The following is a 10,936-nucleotide window of genomic DNA, read 5'->3' as shown; positions in this document are numbered from 1 at the left end:
CTGCTTAGTCACTAAAAGTCGACCATAACATGTTTGAGGAAAATCAATTAGAACATTGATGCTTTAATGCAGTGCTGCTGTCGTGCTTAACACTGCACTGTAAGTCAATTATAACGCAGTATTTTCTCATTCCAGTTACAGTGGAATCTTGTTAATCCCATTGACTCCTGCTAAGCTTGTGCAATTTTTCCTCCATGCAAGCATGGACTGATTTATCTTCTGTTTGGGAGACAGCCGTAGTTTGTCCAGTGACCCACTGGGCTATTTGAATAATGTACACAATGATGCCATTTCAGACTTTTCTATCATCATGATGTCGATGGCACTGTCTACAAGACTATCGCCACTGTATTGCCCCTCTTCAGCGGGCAAGGCAGCAGCAGCACTAATAGGTGTGGTACCATGATAAAGCTTACTGCCTATGTTCTGACCATCCCTTCATAGCTTTATTGCCCACATAGTCAGTGCCTTAATTTTATTCCTACATATGCCCAGGTGGTGTCCCAATCCTGTAGCCCTCTGGTGAATGGGGGTATTGAGATGAACCATCGCCCTATTAGACCAACTAAAAGTTCACAGGATAAAAATTGTAAACTTGGTCCCGCACTTGATGAATGGCTAACGTCATGAACTATTGTAGTGTTGATAGCTCAGATATGTTGAGATAATTTTTGCTCTTCAAAATGAAAAAAACACATGACATTGCTGAACTGTGGCTGTTTGTCAACTCTTGATATTAAACAATAGAAAATCTTCTTACTGCCCTCAAATAGTTTGTGCGCGGTTTACAAGCTGGAACATACATTCAAAAAATGTTCTCCTCAAAACTTAATAACTGCTTCTCAGAATTAAAATATTTAAAATTGTTCATGGCAGAACAGCTCTTTTTGCATCATTTTGTGGAGTCTTGATAATAGCGATCCCCTGCTATTGAAAGTTGTAACATTCTTTTCATTAACATTGAAGTTCGAAAGATTTCAAGTCCTCTTAAATAAAGAAAAAAAATAGGAGGCTTGGGACATATTGTGATATAGGGCCTATCCAGACATTTTTAAACTGCTGGAATAAGAAGTGAACATTCACGAATGTTTGTACTGAGAAAAAGGTACCGAGTTCCATTTATCTAAGCAGTGGTTCATACACACCTTTAACACCACCCCAGGAGGAGCCAGACACTGCCAAATTTTTTCCAATATACACCCCCCCCCCCTCCTTATTTTCTCCCGCACGCAAGAGATATTCGCCAAATGCCAGTTAGGTCGGAAGAGACCAAATAGAAAGGCGTCTTTTTGCGCCTCTTGTTCATCGAGCAATGTTTCAGAAAAAATGAGGACATACAAGGCACTGTTTCCAACTAAATTTTTTATCCAAGAAAACCAATATATAGTAAACTACCACTTGAATGTCACTTAAACAAATTATTCAGCTGTACAAACTTTTTTATATCCCCCATCGAAACACCATTCAACCCAATTCAAATGCCTTTCAGTTTAACAAAATTCAGTACAGTGGCATTTCAGTTTTGTGACCGTATTCTGCTACATTATCATCATCATGATTTTTATTTTCACCACTGGATACAAGGTGAAAAAGGGAGAGCCGGAAAAAAGCCGAAATCTCTTCGGCTTGACAAAGCTCCGGTCTCCCAGACAGGCACGAAAGCGGCTGGTGTAGCAATACAATCACGTTTAAAGTGTGGATATAAGAGTATTTATAAACACAAATACATATAGAAATTTTCATATTATTACATAGAAACTAGTTATAATACAGCTGTGTCAAATGACTCCCAGTATACATATATAATCTGTTATCTTGCATATTATTATTTAACACATACTCAGTCGCATATATCATAAGAATGCAAAAGCAATGTATGTATACATATATATATACATATATACATACTTGAACGAAAAAACCAATCAAAAACACAAAGGACAAGAGGAGGGGTTCACACCACAACGACTGGACTATCAACTGAGGTTTATTAGAATCGGTGTAGTCCCAGCAAGGCCAGCAGAGCATGCGCAACTGCATCATCGCTAATCACATAGCATGAAAAAACAAGACTCCGCTTGTCCTTTGTGCTTTTGACTGGTTTTTTCGTTCATGTATGTACCAACTGGCCCAGATTTCAACCCTTCTATATACATACACACACATACATATATAAATATAACAAATTTCACAGAACTGTAAAATAAACACAAGTTACCATCAGGAAATGTTCTTTTCTTTAGAAATTATTTTACATACTTGCAAATCTATATGTGCATCTATGTTTAAAAAAAAATATCTGCATATAGGCTGCTGCTTTCACAACAGACATCTCGGCAACATAGCCCAGGGCCTCGTCACATCCTTGAATTTTAACAAACGCGAAGACGCCCTTTGCAGCATCCAGTTTACAACGCAGAACCCTACCACGTAGTCCAGGCACAATCACTGCAGCGGAAACCTGGATTCTAGGAATAATAGTTACAAGTGTGAACGTATAAACACAACGAGAGTATATGATAAGTTCTGCGGAACTGTTAGAGCAGTTAACAATACACATCTATAAGAACAAATCCAATATTTTAGTTTTGTTTAGAGATAACACATCAACATCTTGTTGGTTAAAATAGTTAAGTAGGGAAGGTAGTGTATGTTTAAGGCATTGGCAGCCATAATTAGTATGTGTGTGGTGCCTGGTGACGATATGAATATGCACTTCTAGTCTGTTGTAGAGTTGCCAGGGCTAGGAATGAATCGAGCTTTCCCAGCATAGCATTTCTATAGCTTAGTAATGTATTGAATTTATATATGTCACGGGCTCTGATTATTCTGTTTTGTTGGAAAAGCTCTTGCGTATGCTCGAAAAAAAGAAACTTTGGCTATCGCCCGAATTGCTTTCTTTTGAAGTATTTCCAGCATTTGAATATTTTGCGCTGTAGTGTTACCCCATATAAGTGAACAGTAACTGAGGTGTGAATGGAAAAGAGCATGATAAATGAGACGCTTAACTTTAAAAGGTAATGCACTTCTATTGCAATTTAACACACCAACAACTTTTCGTACCTTTGAGCCTATTGCAATTTAACACACCAACAACTTTTCGTACCTTTGAGCAAACATGACTAACGTGTTCATTCCAAGACATATGCACTGTGAATATTACGCCTACGGTTTTTATGGATGACGTAATGGTAATTTTATACGTACCCCACACAATGTTATCTGGCAATGTAGTAGAACTTCCCGGAGCATGAAAAATAACGCATTTGTTTTGGTTTCATTGTGGATGAGGCGGTTTGCCTTAGACCATGCTCGAAGTCCATAACAAACGGAGCTTGCTATAGGCGTTATTTCTTTTAAATCTTTACCTATAAAGAAAACAGAGCGATCATCTGCATACGCGACAAGTTTACACATATCGCTCACTTGTACAATATCATTAATGTAATACAGGAAAAGTATCGGGCCAAGAATGCTACCTTGGGGCACACCCGCTGTCAAAGATTTTATCTGCGATCTGTTCTCATTAATTTCAGCAAACTGATGTCGGCTTTCTAAATAAGATCAGATAAGTTCAAGTGTTATTCCTCGGAAGCCATATTTTTCCAGCTTTATCAGCAGCAATTTCTGGTTGACCCTATCAAAGGCTTTGCTGAAGTCTAAGTATAACCCTAAAGTCAGACTTTTTTTTTTTCAGTGTTCTCTAGAATAAGCTCCTTCTGTATACTTAAAGCAGTTTCCGTAGACCGCTTTTTCTTAAACCCGTGTTGACAGTCGGTTAGCAGGCTATGTTTTTGCTTAAAATTATCAATACGAAAGTTAACAATTTTTTCGAGTCCCTTTGATAGCACAGGAAGTATAGATACTGGCCGATAATTGCCCATATTATTTTTGTCACCTCCTTTGTGAACTATTACTCTCACTACCTGCATATTATGCGGGAAAACTCCGGTTGACAGGGAAATATTAAAAATGTGCATTACTGCAGGTGCAAGTAAGTCTATGACGCACTTAATTGGCCTAATTTCTAAATCATCTAGGTCTCGACTATGGCTATTTTTCTAGGATGAAAATGTTGTAATCACCTCAGGGATGCTAGTAGGCTTTAGGAATAAAGATTCTTTTAATGAAGCGGCATGCATTGTATCATGAATGTTGTGATCTATGCATCCTACTTTAACAAAAAAGTTGTTAAAACGGTCCGCAAGTTCCGTACCATCTACAAGAGTGCCATCAATGTTCAGCGTATCTGTTTGTGTATCGACTGACTTCCGATTTAGTGTTTCGTTTATTCTTTTTCCATACTTTTTCACTTCTGCTAGTACCTCCATGGGGTTGTTAGTTGAGTTTTCTTCTCTATTAGTTGCAGGTGTGCCTAATACAGTGTTTTCACTTTAACCTCCGTATTTGCCTTTCTTCACTCTCATTTCCACTTGATAATTTTGAACTTTAAGTGCCTACAACCCATATTAGGAAGTAGCCGCTAGCAACACTTGGGAAGCAATGTTCTTTTTTCTTTTAAGCATGAATGGCATTGTCATTCACTGTATTTTGTGTGTAGTGCACAAAGCATCACATGGCAATAATTTCTTTGTTAAAAGAACTGTAAAAGACAGACTGGCAAAAATTACTGCATATTTCATTTGGGATAGGTAAGTTGAAAACCCTGTATTTTTTTTTAGAATGCTTTTCTTCCCAATTAGATGTTTTACTGGAAAACATTTTGCAGCAGAAATTATGTTCCTGTGTCGTTCTTCCAAAAGACATAGTGAAACTTGTGAGGCCACTTAGTGTCTGCAAAACTGAATGAATTGGTTTTATGTGCAAGATTAGATTGCCCAAATTATATAGAAATTTTTATGTTAATTATTAAGCTCAAGGATGTAATTAATGCTTTGAAACATTCGTTCTATGCTTCCATATATGTAAATGTAAGCTTTCACACAGTGAACACACTAAATTAGAAATATGCCTGCTATCCATGCTTTTTGCGCGTTAAAGGAACTTGCATGCTTTTGCATGTTTAGGAAATTGCCTTTTATTCTGTTTATACGGCATAATTTTCTCATCTATACTAGTAGCTACAGTGTACTGAGGTTGAGTGCCAAGGCAAGGGACCCGGAAGTTTTACGGGAATAACTACCCAAAATTACTGTGGATGGATCTGGCAGAGGGAGCGGTTCAGGAAGCGCACTGAAACTTGGAAATTGATGTTCAGTGTGACCGCAGCATTCTGGAGTGAGGGTCTGTGCTGGAAGGAAACTATGAAATATGTTAGCAACTAGTCAAACATTGTTTTAACCCCAATGAGTGCTTTTAATGGTGCATAATGGGAAAGGACAACCTGTGACATCGATGCGAGCCTTCCGACTCTAAAGTTTGCTCTATGCATTCCTCTGCGTCATTTCATCAATGGCAACAGAGGAGGCGTGTACCCAGTAATTTTTTTCAGGGGGGGGGGGGGCAACCATAGGTCTCTTTCCTATGCAAATTAGGGGGGGGTACATTTATTATACAAATATGAATAATGCCCACCATTCACCATAAAGACACATAAACCCGAAAAGAGAAATGAAATTAAGGTGCATCTCACAGGTAGGCCTGTGAAATGCACTTCTACTTTACATGGCAAACAAGAACCACATCAAATGGACTCACGCTGGAAAGAACCACAGGAAGAACACTGCCAAGAACAAGTAAACAAGCGAAAATGTAAATTAAAGATTTCTATAGTAGAATACATAGCAACCATGGCACATGAACCACGCGGGGTTGTGTTACTTAGCCAGCCAATCACAAAAGCAAACAAAATCAACGTCATGTGGCCTTTTCAACAATGCGTTGTGCTTGATAGACCCGGACAGCCTGCTGTTCTTGAAGAGCCTTTTCATTGGCGGAAGCAATGAGGTGTGCAACAGACACGGACAAAGTGTATGGAGTCTGAGCATTTCACTCTTCAAAAGTCTGCGGTACAGTTCATCTCACCGCTGAACCCGTTTTACTCATGAAACTTCACTGCCAACTGCACTGAAACTTGAAAACAAATAGTTGCAGCAAAGCAAGCATTTTATAATTTTCAGTTCAATAAAGAATTCGACTTTCGCCATTATACTTTAATAGGCGAGGGAAAATGTATAAAATTACGTGCTAATAATTTTATTTTTGTGGTTACTGCCTTATTTGCCTAACAGGAAAATTTTGAAGTATGAATTATTTGCGGCCTCACAGAGGAACAGTGGTTGGCAGTTATGAGGCCATGGGCGGAGCTTCGCTGCAACTTAGGTTGCATCCGACTATAGTTGCGTTTTTTGAATTACCTCTAGAAGAATTATAGAGAAATATATATTTTCGGAACAATCACATTTCTTTTAGATCCCTCGTTTACTGCTCTACCAAGTGCCAGAACTGACTCTTATTGTTATTTGGGAAGTTGTGTAACGATGCGTGGCCGCCAGTCCTGTGCAACCGCATAGAGCGCAGGACACTGGGGTTCTAGACATGCTGCACCCACCGTGAAAGGTTAGAAAAAAGCCCACATAAGCACAGCAGAGAAGTGGCAACATCAGGCGGTTTGACTGGTAACTGTAGAAGCGTCATTCAAGACACACGGAATTGTTCCCTACTTCTGGTAGCGTTTACTCTACTTCTTCTTTAAATAAAAAGATGTTTATCCATAATTATTTTCATAAACGGTTAAATTTGTTAATTTTTGCTTTATTTTCCTCTTTGGCTGTTGCCTTGGCTCTCTCCTTTAGTAGATTGTTTAATTTCTCAGCTCCTTGTGACTCTTGTTTCCAGTTGCCAATTTTGCACGAAAAGTGCTGTACAATTAGGGAAAAACCAGATGAGGTTACGCATGAGTCATATTGCTTATGGGTTTAAGGGTTATTGCAGGGTTTCATGATTGACGCTGTTTGGCATTATTTTATTTTCCACTTTATCTAACCCATATCGCGGGTATATTGTTTCAGCTCGCCAGCGTTGCGGCGAGCCGCCACGCAAGGAAATAATGAAGCAAAGGGAAAAGGTAAATGCAATTGGTGTTTTCTCTGACTGCAACTCGTTCCACGAGCATACAGACCAGCTGACTAAGAAACGAATCCCTTTCCTGGTCCATGTATCAGTCTAAACAAAGAAGGTTTAACTAACGAAGCAACAGCGATGCACGTGACTGTTGAATAGATGGTGAAAACTAAAGGCATCTTGAATTCATCGCGCAGGCACCGAATCTATGAGAAAACTGGCCTTCACACCCCAAGAAATGCCGATAACTACTATCATCCAAAAGGAGTGAAAAAAGGCAGCAAAATGGCAGCTCAATAGCTGTCAAATATCAAAATTCATTTGGCGATGCTTTAGGAATGTGTGAGGAGTGGTGGCGGGGAGGGGGCGGGCAGGGCTCCCACCACCTGGGTTCGTGCCTGCAAGAGAGGAATGCATAATGTGTTGGAACAAGCTTAAATGGAACTTGGCCTTTACACAAGCAAAATAGTCTTGCAAATCACCAGATGCTAACTGTGAAGGCCTGCAGTTACCATGCTGATGGTGCAAAACAAGCTGACAAGAATTAAAATCAGAAGGAGAGAAGGTAGCTATGAATCTTGAGAATTTTTAGCTCTGCTCATGTTTTTTGTAAGCACTGCCGGCATTTCAATTTTTTTTTTCTCTGGACCCGTGTTATTGCATTTCCTTTATATACCAACAAGCATATGAGCAAATCTTTTTGCAATATTTTCACTTAAACTTTCTACAGTTATTCTTAACATAGTTGGTTATTCAATGAACTGCCAAGATTGTATGACTTTTTATAAGACTCCATTTTATAGAAAGGCATATTTATCGGAAGAGCACATCTTTATGATGCTGGATAGTGGTGACATGCTTAACGGACGCAGGAGAACAGTTCATTACAAATGCGGTGGAGTATGAAATAGTTTTGATAGGCAAGCACTGTTATTGTACATGTCTATAAACTAGGTTTTACTGTATTTCTTTTTCTTTTTTGCACAATATGCCTAATGACAATTCTCTATTTCAGTAGACTCTGTTTCTATGCTGAAGTGCATGGAACTGCTACGCTCTTATATACACCCTTTCGGTTGTATTTTGACCCCAAACAATAATCATCATCTGTGTCGCCCGTATTTCCTTTCTTTAACACTGCGAGCTCGGTACTTCCTAGTCACGAACGGATGCGCATTATAAGCTTGACAAAGGATTCTCGACAGGAAACTGCAGAGTTTTCAAGGGAGGAAACGCAAGCAATGCAGACGACGATTATCGTTATGGGACAAGATAAGCTCCAAAGGGTGTAAACTTTTTTTAAGAGAGTAGACCTGTGTCACATGGCCACTTTTGATCTCGATCAAGTCCCATCCGCATCGAAATTCACTACCCCGATGGCTTCCCTCCGGCAGATGCCTCAAAAGAGCCATTCACGACTGAGAAATTCTATCCCGATCGAAAGTGTGTCCTACACTCCAAAGGGTGTAACTTTGCCTGAGAGTGTAAGCTCTACACTCTTAGAAAAATTTATACCCTTTGGGGCGTATCTTGTCCCACAACAATAATCGTCATCTGTCTTGCCCGCGTTTCCTTTCTTTAACGCTGCGAGCCCGGTACTTCCCAGTCACGAACGGCATGCGCGTTATCAGTGTGACGCAGCATTCTCGACAGGTAAGTAGCGAGCGCCGAGTTTCAAGAAAGGAAACGCAAGCAAGGCAGATGACGATTATTGTTGTGGGACAAATATACACCCCAAAGGGTGCAACCGTTTTAAGGGTGTAAGAAAAGTTTACACCCTTTAGAGTGTATGTTTGCCACAACAATAATTGTCATCTGTCTTGCCTGCATTTCCTTGAAAACGCTGCGCTCGTTACTTTCCTGTTGGGAATGCTATGTCATGCTGATAACGTGCATGCTGTTCGTTACTGGAAAATACCGGGCTCGCCGCGTTTAAGAAAGGAAATGCGTACAAAACAAATGACGATTATCGTTGTGTGGCAAATATACACCCCAAAGGGTGCAACTGTTTTTAGAGTGTAAGAGTGACGATTATTGTTGTGTGGCAGAGATAACCCTTTGGAGCGTACCTCTGCCACACAACGATAATCGTCATCTGCCTTGCTTGCGTTTCCTTTCTTCAAAGCGCCGCGCCCGCTACTTTCCAGTCGGGAATGCCATGTCATTCTGATAACGCGCATGCCGTTCGTTACTGGAAAGTACCGGGCTCGCCGCGTTAAAGACAGGAAATGCGGACAAGACAGATGATGATTATCGTTGTGACAAAAGCGTGTAATTATGCTTAAGAGTGTATGCTAGCCACCATACCTTCACGATAAACATATCTTCTCTTTAAAAAAAAAAAAGTTTAACACAGCGATTTTTAGTAAAAAAAAAGTTAAGTTCGTCTGGCAACAACAACAAAAAAGTCGCTTCCAAAGATTGTGCGCATCTATAGCCAAGCCGATCCATGCCTAAAACTTCCCAAAATGGCCGACTGCATCGTCAACATCGTTAATACACACTAAGCGTTCACTTGATTTTTCGCTGCATTGGAAATGCAAGCGGTTAATTTCGCCGAATGAACTGTCTCGATGCTTTACAGCGCCCGTCTCGTGCTTCTGAAAAGAGCTTGCGGTATTGGCGTGAACAGACAGGCAAGTGGACGTCTTTATTCTACAGTTATTGAACCGTTACTTATCGATACATCTTGAAGTTAGTCTACAAGCTGTCGTTAAAAGTTCCGTCTTTCAGTAGACCTTGTGCAGCGTACTCTCAGCTCAATGCGAAATTCTTGACTGCGTTCTCGAGTTTTGTTTAACGGTAATGAGAAGGAGTTAGATAATGCACAGAGGCAAGGTTTTGTCTGGTCTTGCAGAAGTCCCAGGTGCTTTTTCCGCCGCGTACACTGTCGCAATCGTTACACGTCTGAGGAACCAGACTGGCGGCGCATAGGTAAAGCCGGCTGCCAGTGCAAGCCACAGTCCCCTACCTTGTCGCTATAAAGAGGAAATTTGCGCGTGTACTAAGTGTACGCAACGTTTGTTTGTTTAGTATAATTTGGCGGTGCCTCCAGCAGACAAAATGGGGATCCCGTACTGCTCCGTCGGTTTGGGCTCGGCAATGCCTCCGCGTTATGGTGTCAAGATAGGCTTCTAGACACCATATCCGCGTGGCGGGCGCGTTTAAGAGGAAGCTTTAGCTCGGGTGTTCCGATCTAAATACATGTAAACGGAGTATTCGTTTTTCTCGGCAACCACTGCACCAAATTTGACGAGGTTCGTTACATTTAAAACAAAAGCTTAGAATCTAGAATTTCTGCATGGTACACAAAAGCCAAGCGGTGCATGGTGCTTTCAGTTCCAATTTTTTATAAAACGTAGTTTTCCATTATAAACGGGGCTGTAATGCGATGTCTTGAAGTAAGGGGTTGTCTTATATTCAGAGTCAACTTATGTTTCAATATGAACGAAATTTCTTTTAACGAAATTTACCCCTGCTGTTTAGTTCCATATTGTGCGTAGAAGCAACAGTGCGTGCACTTTCAGATGCTCAGTTTCTCTTCAATGCTGCTCTCATTTTGTAGAGTTCATCACATGTGCATTTGCAACACATTGGCGGAGGCAATACGAACTGCATTTCTCGCTAGCTGGACAAATCGGAATGGCAATGCATCTTGGAGAACAAGACTCGAATTGTGAAAGTCTGGTGGTAAGTCTGAAGTAATATATTTTCATTTATATTTGGTGTTAACTTTCCATCGAAAGCTTTCTATCCTATTGAAGAAACATTTAGCCCCCTGTTTGGCCTGTTTTTTTAGGGCCTTTGATCAGGCCCCCTAGCAAGTTTTAGTTTACACTGCAATTTAAAGCTTCTTGAGACCCGAATAGAGCCATGGGACACAATTACTTTTCAAGGTGATTATTGCCTCCTG

The 10,936-nt window shown here is 40.4% G+C and overlaps 1 long non-coding RNA gene across 8 annotated transcripts in view; it reads left to right on the top strand.

Moving 5' to 3' along the window:
- The first annotated feature begins 305 nt into the window (after positions 1-305).
- The window catches only part of LOC129383518 (uncharacterized), a 46,509-nt gene continuing 35,878 nt past the window's right edge, over positions 306-10,936 (top strand). For 4 of the 8 annotated variants that reach the window (XR_011895297.1, XR_011895301.1, XR_011895300.1 and 1 more), the window contains exons 1-2: positions 8,981-9,659; positions 10,589-10,713. This is a non-coding gene — a long non-coding RNA (uncharacterized lncRNA). Of the gene's footprint in view, positions 393-8,980; positions 9,660-10,588; positions 10,714-10,936 lie in introns of those variants that run through there. The other 4 variants (XR_011895302.1, XR_011895303.1, XR_011895304.1 and 1 more) reach the window with 3 other exon arrangements.

The sequence above is a fragment of the Dermacentor andersoni genome, chromosome 6 (assembly GCF_023375885.2).
Source record: "Dermacentor andersoni chromosome 6, qqDerAnde1_hic_scaffold, whole genome shotgun sequence".
NCBI lineage: Eukaryota > Metazoa > Arthropoda > Arachnida > Ixodida > Ixodidae > Dermacentor > Dermacentor andersoni.
Note: the sequence above shows the minus strand (reverse complement) of the source record. Positions and strands in the feature narration are given on the sequence as shown.